The sequence below is a fragment of the Thamnophis sirtalis genome, unplaced genomic scaffold (genome assembly GCF_051295495.1).
Source record: "Thamnophis sirtalis isolate CommonGarterSnake01/CBP01778 unplaced genomic scaffold, rThaSir2_p1.2 scaffold_12, whole genome shotgun sequence".
NCBI classification, from domain to species: Eukaryota; Metazoa; Chordata; class Lepidosauria; order Squamata; family Natricidae; genus Thamnophis; species Thamnophis sirtalis.
In genome coordinates, this window is record NW_028261392.1 from 43934071 (window position 1) to 43945762 (window position 11692).

Below are 11692 nucleotides of genomic sequence, written 5' to 3' on the forward strand. Positions count from 1 at the left end.
TTGTTGGTTTTCATTTCCTTCACTTTATATGCATCATTCATCATTGAATTGCATCGCAATTGCTGTTTTGTAAAAACATTTACTGAGGTATTGAAGCCTCTTAACTTTCTCATTAGTGTTATATATGCAAATGTTCCCTGTTACCAGCTCTCTGATTGGCTGGTCATTTGACAGTTGCTTTGGGCTCGAGTATAAATACCCTGACAGTTGCAGGGACGTTTTGAATCGTTGTCATCTCGCAATAAACATCTACTCTCTGATTCCATGGCTCCTGCGTCTTTCCCTCAACATATACAACACTGGCGACGAGGGTGGGATTGAATGCGATTCCGCAGAGCTAAAACTGGCGACGAGGATGGGATCGCAATTCCGCAGAGCCTGGAATAAGAATAAAACTAAACAATAAGCCAGTCGCAACGCAACCAAGCAAACGCGAACAGAAAATACTTTGAAGACCTGTCAGAGCTGCAGCAGCAGTTGCCACTGCCTCAGGTTTCGCCTCCGATCAAGCCAACCTGAGTAGATCCACAGGCACGGACTCCTTCAGTCAAAGGGACGGGCAACCTATGCTTAACCTTGGCTGGAGCCATCGCCTCTGCTCAGGGACGAGCTACGAATCGCGTTGGCTCTGCCTGCCTCTCTGCCGAGAAGATCTACCAGACACAACTTTAGAGACTGTCCGGTCTACTGTTTGCTACTGTTACAAACGGTATTGTTGCAATAAACAGATACTGTTGCCTAATACAAACTGTCTGCAGCTGCTGCTGCCTGGAGCCTCTGCTGCTCCACCTGCATTACAAGGCTGCCTGCCTCCCAAGGCCACCTGCCTGCACAGGAACTTCCATGCTGCCGCCTCCAGGGCCAACTCCGCTCTCAAATCACCTTCCTACACAACCAAAACGCCAGTCCTGCTCGCAGCAACCCCCCCCGCAGAAACCGCAATTTCAAGTTACCAACAGGCTTGGACTTCTTTGAGTTTCCCTCCATGTACGCTCTCCAGCCTCCTTGACCGGAAAAATCTTCCCTAAGGTCTTGCCAAGCATGCGCAGAGGATGAATATGCAAATAACTGGGGGGAAGGAGTGAATTGTAAATGTGAACATGGACAACACACAAAAAAAATGCAAATTAATAACACACAAAGCAAATAACTGGGGGGGAAGGAGTGTTATATATGCAAATGTTAGAGGAGTGTTGAGTATGCAAATAACTGGGGGGAAGGAGTGTTATATATGCAAATGTTCCCTGTTACCAGCTCTCTGATTGGCTGGTCATTTGACAGTTGCTTTGGGCTCGAGTATAAATACCCTGACAGTTGCAGGGACGTTTTGAATCTCTGTCATCTCGCAATAAACATCTACTCTCTGATTCCATGGCTCCTGCGTCTTTCCCTCAAACAACATATATAAAAATTAGATCTTCTGTTCCTTTTTTAAATACAATTTTAAAAGCACAAGGGATTTTCAGCAGAACCTCACACAAATCTTGGTGATGACAATGAATGGACTCATCTCAAATGCTTACATGATTATGGCTCCCAATTATGAGAACAACTGAACAAGGCTATTCTGTTAATCTAAAAGTATAAATGAGAACACAAACATATGTGTTAAAAATGAAAGTATCTATTATCTAGATCAAAGGTTTTCAACTTTTTCTTCACCATGAACCATCTTTAAATATCTTTTGTAGTCAGGTACCCCCAAGATTTAGCTCAAGATTTAAATAACATTTATTCCAGCCTTCGTGGACACCCTATGATGACATCGCCCCCCCCCCCCGGGGTCCATGGACCACAGGTCGAGAACCAATGGTCTAAACATTTTAAATTAAATATAAATAGCTACAATATCCTGTGTTTGCCTGCCATTGGTATGACTGATTATTAAATAATGTGACTTTAATGTAACTTCCCTCACAGTTTTTAACTTAAAAAAAAAAGAATAACAACAATAAAAATTTCTTTTCTGCTGTCCTTACCGTGATAGTTTTTTTTAAAAAAAACACCAAATCCATTATATAATTCTTTTATAAGTGCATACAGTGACGAATAGATGCATGAACTGTATATTGACACTGATATGCCATTTTCATTGAAAAATAAAAGATACCTCAGTCATAATAGCAGAAAATGGAAGACTTTCTCTTTAGTGAATATACATCTTTAAAGCAAAAATCAAAGTTAATCAAAATCATCAAAAATAAATCTTAATTTTTTATTGACAGAATGCAAAAAGTTTGCAAATAGGTTTGGCTTAGCTCTACATGGCTTTTTGGGGGGAGGAAAGGGCTGAGGCAAAATAATGTCACTTTCTATGGCATAAAACCTGTGTATTCATATTTTTATGCTAGTTGATTGGAATGAATCAATTTGATTCTTTTAAAGTTTCTATTTAATTACTTCCATATGCTTCATTACACATTATAAAGGGAAATAAAGGAAAAGAAAAGGAAATATAATTAATCAATTTCTTAGCTTGCTCTTAGTTAAGATATTTCATTTTAACAAATTCATCCTTCCACAAAAAGAACTGCTGAGAGGACCACATCAAATACTTTTCTATAAAAGTTCTCCCTTCATTTCCATTTTTTTAAAGAAATATTTTAACACAGAGAAACATATTGAAATGACACCCATAAAATGCACTAAACTTATAAGCCACTTGGCATAACATCAAACAAAGCACTTCAAACATTTTGATTTTTGTCTACATTGCTCATGCTACCTTTCATGTTCTCAGAAAGTTTTGGAATTTGCTCTGAGTCATGGGGAGGTGGAGTGGATATGAAATTGTTCCTTTTTTTATCAAATAGATCCTGTACCAGGACATGACAATCACTGAAGAATTATGCACCTCCTGCTTTCATGTTCCCTTTTTGTATCAGAAATTTTGATAAAATGATGTCTTTCTTTTGAATTGCACCTGCATCTAGATTCCATAGAATTAAAAACAAAACTTTGATCAACTAGAAAACAAAACAGCATAGTGTCTGTGGATATTGTCTCTTTTTTGTCTTCTCTACTGATTTGTCTTAAATAAGTGTTTCCATGACTATGGCTTTGTTTTCTTAAAAACATCACCAAGACAACCAAACTATGCTCTTAAATCTAAAAAATAAAAATTTGAAAAGACCACAGTCCTTTTGCAACCTTTATTCAGGTTTACAAATCAAGGCATGTCCTGACAGGAAGTCACATTTTGAACAAGTTGCTTACTTTGTGGAGATGAACCAAATGCTATGTGCTTCCAGAAGCAAAGTCAAACATTTTAAAACACACACTTATCATTGTTAAAATCTAGATGCTAGTATAGTCAGGAGCAACTTACTGTAGATAAATGTGAATTTCTGATAGGAAAGAACAGGGTATTTAATTCAGTATGTAAAGTGCTGTGGATACAAATCTAATTGACAAGTTCATTATACTTGATGGAAACCATGGGAGAGCCCTGGGGGGGGGCAGTTCATTTACATTTAGAATTGCTAGAAAAACTGTGGAATCCAGGCTGCTGCTACTGGGGTCATAATCTCATCCTCCTTTCCGTGTCTTTGCAATACATTACTAGTAGTTTTTAAAGAACATGACCTCAGAGATGGGTATCATGTCTATTTCAACCACAGTCTGCTACTAACTAGTGCTAACTAGTGCTATAGTTATTTATTTAAGTCTGGAAATGGTGTGTTTCTTCTCCCATTAAACTTTCTATGTAGACATTTAGAACATCTTGGAAAGGAATGACATGGTCATGGTCAATCATCTGCTCATTTCCAATTGGTCCAACAAATCTGCTAATGACATGCCCCTTTATATCTGATGACAAATCACTAATGCCTCCATGGCTTTGGCTAGGGGGGTAGATAAGACTTTGATCTTTTTTCTTCATACCAGAATATAAAACTCCCAACATATCAATGACTCTATGAGCAAGGACACCTGCTGTTTGGTATGTATGGATATGGAGGAGGGAACTTTTTGGAATAGATATGTTGATTTTTTATCTTCTCTCTGAATGGACAATTGATCTCTATGAATCAATTTGTAAATGCTGTGATCTAGAGGTTGTCCACCATCCAAATTCCCAATAATCTATGAAATACTGTACATTCAGGATAATAATTGGTAATTGACCACTTCTGCTGGGAAGTGACACTGTGTCATAGCAATGTCATTTAGAATCTATTAAGACATAACTGTACTTTCAATTATAAATAGGTTTTATTGGATATTTATATTCAGTATTTCTTTTCAATCTTCTTTTGGTCAGCGAACATATATTTTAAATAAATTAAAGCAAAGACACAGAGGAAAAGCACATTCACCAACTATTGCCCTGAAGATGCCCAATATTAATTTGTTTAAAGTAAGCAGCATGCCAAGGAGACACAGTGAATAAAGCCAGTGTAATTTATAGCTATGTCTTTTCTTTATGATTCAAAGCTTGTAGGAAATTTAATGCAGGCAGCAGGAGGAATCTATTGGGTCAGCATCATAGGCCTATTTATAGCTACTTCCATGGTGATTTTTACTGCATTTCATTATTTTTAAGAATTTTACAGTGCTCAATCAGTAATGAACAAACATGTAGCAAGCTTAATATTCAATCAACAGAGGGACACCAACCAAAGATGTAATGCATAAATGACAGCAGTTACACATCCCTATTTAACCCTTTCCGATATACCATATGGAAGATATTGACTGAAAAGTTTACAGGATCTGAATATGGTTTCCTGCCTTCAGATTCAATCATCCATCTTTCCTATGTACATTGAGCAGGCAACTGCTATGCCAATGGGTTTTGTTGCCTAACTAGAATTCACAAGTTTAAATTTCCGGCAGAAAAGACTATGCTGCTGAATTACGGTCTGATTAAGTCTGGTCTCTAGCCAATAAGCAGAGTATATAAGGAATAAAGCCACCCTGTAAAGCTAAATAACATAATACTATATCAGCTGGATCCCGTACCTGCCTGTGATGCCTCTCCAAGCCTCCGTGATGCTCCAGCTGCTTGGAGAATGTCATGCAGGTGCTGTACGTGCTATGCGCGTGCACGGAAGTGCCAAAGGCTTAAAGGACAGGTAAGGAGCTCGGGCAGGCAGGTGGGCCCTCTGGAGCACCGTAACGGAATGGTACCCAGTGCTCCGGACAGGCTACAGTATGCCTGTACTGGGGCGTACTGCCTGCAACCCACCACTGTACTATATCAAATTTACATGCAAGGGTCCATTGAGGCCTCTATATTTCTTACTCAGTACAAGGATTTACAGAGTCCCATTTCTTCCCAGGGTTTGGTCCTACAATATTTCTTTAGCTGTTAATATAAGATGAACAACATTTCTCATTATTTTTGTAACATGTTTTAAATTACCTTATTTTCATATTGGAAAAGTTTAGCCAATGGTAAGAAAAGTTATCTCATGCGATGATAAATATAAAAGTAAAACCTGAGGTGGGAAATGTCTTTTCTCATATACATTCTGATTTTTCCCCCCAAAGAGGGCACCTTTTAATAACAAAGTTATTCTTTTCATGCACATGGCAACTAAAGAAAGAGAGATTAACTTGAATAGAAGTACAAAATCTCAACTTATTTTTATTGAACATAGCCAGGGGTGGGTTTCAAAAATTATTCAAACCTACTCTGTGGGTGTGGCCTCCTTTGTGGGAGTGGTTTGCTACACATGTGACCGGATGGGAGTGGCTTGCTAATGCCGCCGCCGCCGCTACCGCCGCTCCCCACCCGCCTTCGGCCGCATAGTGCACACGATCCTGCAGCTTTTGCGAAAGCTAGGCCGCCGCCCTCCACTTCAGCCGCTACTACCGCTGCCACTACCGCCGCCGCCGCTAACACCGCTGCCGTTAATGCCGCCGCCGCTAACGCTTCAGCCACTACCGCTGCCGCCACTAACGCCACCGCTAACGCCCCCCCAGCTTCGGCCGCATAGTGCACGCGAGCCTAGCTTCAGCTGCTACCGCCGCCACTGCCACTACCGCCGCTGCCGCTACCGCCGCTAATGCCGCCGCCGCTACCGCCACCGCTAACACTTCAGCCGCCACCGCTAATGCTGCCGCCGCTAACACCGCCCCCACCCAGCTTTGGCCGCGTAGTGCACACAACTCTAGCTCGTGACAGCTAGGCCCCTGTCCCCCCACTTCAGCCGCTACCGCCGCCGCCGCTAATGCTGCCGCCACCACTAATGCCGCCGCTACCACCGCCCCCCAGCTTCGGCCACGTAGTGCATGCGAGCCCGCAGCTTTCGTGAGCGAAGGCCTGGAAGCCTTCCCTCACGAAAGCTGGGCCGCCGTCACCCACCCGAAGCCTCCCTAGTCCCGCCGCTGGGGCTTTGTTGCTTACCTGAGGGGGAAGCAGCAAGCGAAGGCTGAAGGGAATTTTCAAATGGAGGTCAAGCGGGAAAAAAGCTTCGCTTCGCCTCCAGCCCGCTCACTGATTGGCTGAACTCCAGCCAATCAGTGAGCGGCAGGCTGGGCTTAGTTCGGACGGGCGGGGGAGTGAGGGAGCGAGCTGCGGATGGGCAGGGGAATGAGCAAGTGAGCTGCAACGTGCCGGCAAAAGGGCGCTTTGCAACGACAGGGGCCAGGACCGGTACCGGCGTTCCCGGAAGTTAATTACTTCCAGGTTCACCGACGAACCGGTTCGTGCGAACCGTGCGAACCGGGAGAAACCCACCCCTGAGCATAGCCCTTTCATTGTACTAGAGAATGAAAGTGGTTCCTAGTGAAATGTCCCTTTATTAAAAGAGATTAAAAATATTTAGCTAAGAATATAGTAATTTATGTATGTTTACATCACTGGGATGTCATCAGCAGATATAAGCTTCATATGGCCTTCGGCATATAACAGTTCAAAAAATGTAAAAGCATCAGTTTTTTAGGCTCAGTCATTTCAAATATTAAGTTTAGAAAACTCCAATAATAAGACATATTACTAAAACAGTTTAAGATAATAATTCTCAGCTTATTGAACAAAATACTTTTAATATAAAAAAAACAAGCAATAAAAAAGCATGTAACAGTTTGTGGCAAATGTAGAAACTGGCAAACCCTGTTTGAATGCCAGAACTAAGCTATGTTGGTTATTACTTGGATGGAGGAATATTAAAGAATATCAGCATTGAAAAAATCCCTGAAATGGAAAATCATGGCTATATTTTGCCAATAAAACTGCATGAACGTGTCAATATATCACCAACATGACTCAAGGGCAACTTTGTATTTTTAGGAGCAGTCATTACTGAGGAAGAAATCACACATCCTGGGTTCTCCATGAGTAATATCATATGCACAAACTGGAAGAAGAAAAGAAATATTAATCCAGCAAAAACTCAGATAATTTCATATTGGGATATTTTCCTGTTTCCATACACAAATTTTCCAGGGTAGAGCCATCACAAATTGTCTTTTCAAACAGCTAAATAATTGGCAACTCTGAAATTCCCATTCTATTCACAGCTGCCAGTGGGATAAGGGAGAACTAGAAAAGTAGCAGGAATTGAAATAAAAGTTAAAAATTTTGGGGAGGAGGTATCAAGGAATAGCATTCATTTACAATTAATCTCAGATCTAATGTTGTGAGGGACAATTATGTACAGTATCTTTCTCTAAAATGATCCAATGGAAAGGATCCAATAGGAAAAGCTTCAGACTAAGAAAATGGAACAAAATCTGGACTGTATCATATTCATTCAAGAAGCAAAGCCATTTACAAGGTGCCTCCTTTTAGCAATAGGTCTGCTTTCTATCAGATTAATAGAAAAGCACTTTTTCAAATGTTGTAGCCATATGGTTTTAGCTTTCTTAGGACCAACTACATTCAGTTCTGTCGTGTTAAAATTTCTGCCTGACAGTTATTGATATGGTACTGCCAGAGCATCTTTTAATAATTTTCCTTTTCTTGTTAGTAGCTTTTTAATGTCTTTTGCTCTACTTTCTGGCTTTATGCTTGCAATCTACTTTTAATCAAAATATGAGTTACTGAAATCCTGGCACCTTCTAGAATAAACATTATTTCAGTCATTGTTTTTGCAATCCCCTTCGTTTGGAGCTCCAAAAACCCTGGAGTTTTTGATTCTAGTGCACTCAGGAGGTCTCATTAGACTCTGAAAATCATCAATCTGATCCAGTGCAGCTTCCTATAGCAGTATCCTAAGTGTGTATTTAGACTGAAGGCAGAAAGTAAGCTTTGTCCTTGGAAAACTGCATAATTGAAGTAAATCTATTGTCCCTTAGGTATATCACAGAGGACAAAGGGTAACCTTTATATAATGCATTTTTATAAGGGTTAGCAAACATAGTGCTATCAGAAAATAAATACTTAATATCCAACATATTGTTTGAATTACCAATGTTTCAAGGGTGGCTAATAGAGAAACAAGTTGTAAGGAGGTTCAGAAAAATAGTAGTTATGTTCCTTAAATTCTGATGTTGTTTCTAATCCAAGATGTTTTATCCAGTATATTCCAAAATAGAATATTGTGTTCTGTGCAAGGTCAAAGTCTGGTCAAAGGAATTCTAAAGTGTAAATGTGGAAGATAAGTCGCTGTGCCTTTTAATGATTTGTTGAACAACTGGATGTGGTCCATTGTGCTGTAGCCACTTCTGACCCTGCCTGCTCCTTTGGCTGTGCATCATTTAATGTTATCAATATTCTTTTTGCTATTATCTTGCTGATTGAAAGAAGGCTTATTGAACAATAGTTCTTTAAATCATCTTGGGCCCCTTTCTTGTGTATAAGAATCACTTCAGCATTTTCCCATGCATCAAGTATTTTTTTCTTCTCTGAAGCACCTCGAGTATAGTTTTGTTAGTATCTTGTGTAAACTGTGACCACCAGTTTTCAGCATTTCAACCATAACACATTCATTTCCTGAAGTTTTGGCATTTTTCATTGATTTTAAGGCACTCAGTGCTTCCTCCACTAGGATATTTGGCATTTTCTCTTTCATGGGTATTGTTACTTTTGAGTAATCTTGATCTTTTTTTTATTATTATTTTTATTTTTTATTACACAGACAACAATGGGAAAGGGAGAGGATGAGAAAAAAAAGGGGGAGGGGAGGGGAAACCCATCTTCACATACAATATGTCGAGAATGCTTCAATTGTTGATGTCCAGACTGGAATTTTTTAATCTTTTCCCAATTTAACAACAACGCCTCCCTTATATAATGTCTTCTAAAATAACCATGTGGTTTAGTTCCCTTATACCATAAGAAAGCATGCCATCCCAACAACAAATCGTGACCTTCTACGTTCAATAATCTAGAGTTTTTTAATGATATCCACTCCTTAATCCACATCAGGTTTGCTGCCTGATAGTATAGCTCCCAATCGGGTAAACCAAAACCTCCTCTTGATCTAACATCTTGTAGTACTTTAAGCTTTATTCTAGCTTTTTTCCCTTGCCAAATAAATTTCAAAACTATTTTATTTAAGTCTAGAAAAAAATCCTTACCCAGTCTAATTGGGATTGTCTGAAACAGATATAGAATTCTAGGTAGAATGTTCATTTTAATTGTGGAAATTCTTCCCATCATTGATAAACGCAAGTTTTCCCATTTCTCCAAATCGATTGCTATTTGTCGTTTTAATCTGGTATAATTATCCTCTTTAAGAGTGCTACATCTAGGTGATAAATGTATCCCCAAATATTTAATCTTACTTGTGTTTTGAATCTGCAACATTTCTGACAACTGTTCCTTTTGTGTAGCTGGGATATTCTTTGTCATGATCTTTGTTTTATCTTTGTTTATTTTCAAGCCTGCTACTTCTCCATATTCCTCTATTCTTTCTAACAATTTGGGTGCGGTTTCTAATGGATCTTCAAGAATGAAAACTAAGTCGTCTGCGAACGCTTGCAGTTTATACTCTTCTCTCTTAATTTTCATTCCTCTTATTTCTTCTTCTTCTCTGATCTTTCTATTTAAGACCTCTAGTGTTAGGAGAAAGAGTAGCGGTGATAGTGGGCAGCCTTGTCTTGTACCTCTCTTTATTCCATCCATACTATCAAAAAATAATGCCCTTTCTTTTACTGGTAATGCATATCAGCAATTATATTTCCCTGAATTTAAATGAAACCTGCCAAACAAAATAGATGTCCCTGAGTTCTCAAATAATCAAAATCTATAAATGGTCATTTGCATTTAGTTAGGTATGAATATACTTTCCGCTTTTCATGAGATATTTTGAATAATTATTAAATAAAAGAGAGACTAGAGATCATAAACAAGTGTTAATTAAAAGGTAAAGATGTTGAAGTATTAAAAAGCCGTTAAGTCCCAAGCAATTAGCTTCAATTAAATGTGCAACTAATTATAAGATGAGGTGCTTGGTAAACTGTCAGTTATAGTGGGAAGATTGAATAACAGCAATAATACCTTGTGTAAATTTTCAGTACTTAGGTAAAATGAATACATAAGCAGCTACAGGAATAGGTGATCCTTGACTCTTACCTAATCCATCAGGACTCTTCTCTTCTAACCCTAACCCTTACAGATCATTTTTCATTTGAGTCAATGTATGTATATTGCAGTCACAAATTTAAAGCAGACATAATTGTGTTCATTATCTGTATTCTCTATAAGAGAAATATTTTTTGAATTATTTGAGTTTAGAATTCAGCATCTTTTGATGATTGCAGATTGTTGGGGGGGTTGGCCTTATTTGTCACATTAGAATTAAAATGATATGGTTAGCATGGAGACTACTTTTTTATTTTTCTGAAAACTTGGTAAATTGGGTATGCCAGTTGTATTGTTGGAAAACAAAGAGTCAGTGCAGCAGAGAAAATTTATATCCACTATCCAGACATGGGGGAGGAAGGTATAGCCAATTAATCATGGGAACATAGATGGAGATATTTAGTCAGACTGAACCTCAATCCAAGTATTTAAAAGAAAATACAGAGCTGCCACAATGATTGGTTCTTCTATGGATGTTTGTGGTCACTGTTGATGTATCTACTTGCACTGAATGTCATAATTGTGCAATGAAGCACATTACTAGTAGATATCAAAGGAAAATCAATTGATTCCAGAAGGATTCCCATAATCATTGGACAAAGTCAGAGACTGTAAGATGTGGTTTTGTAAGTTATGAGAAATATTTCCTTGATTATCATGTTTAAACTGTTAAAGAGCTTCTAACATAAATATATTTGCAATAAGCACTGCATACTGTAGGCTTAACCTGTCTCTTTTTAAGAAACCAATATTATTTAAGGAGTACTGTTCAAATAAAACAACTGCCTAATATTGAAAGATCTAACAGATAAATCCAAGACAACGGTTTCAACAACAACAAAAGGCCTGAATCATATCTGTATTTGTTCCTTATTCTTATCTCTGCTCAATGAAAATAACAGATTCAAAGTCAGGAAGAATTAGAAAGGAAGAAATTAGTGGAAAAATACTTTTAAAAAATAATACATTATTTCAAATTAAGTTATAAATGACCAGAGTTCTAATTCTTTCCAACACTGCTCTTGTAGTCCAAGTTTTCTTTATGTGTTTATTGTATGCACATTTGTGATAAGTTTTTACATTTACAGGAATATTTGAAGGATATAAACACATTTCAAGCTTGAATCATAAGGTCCCTTGAGCAAAAGTAAGAAAGTAGATGTCATAACTTTTAGAACTTTGGAAACCATATTTGAGTTTTAATATTTTCTCAGT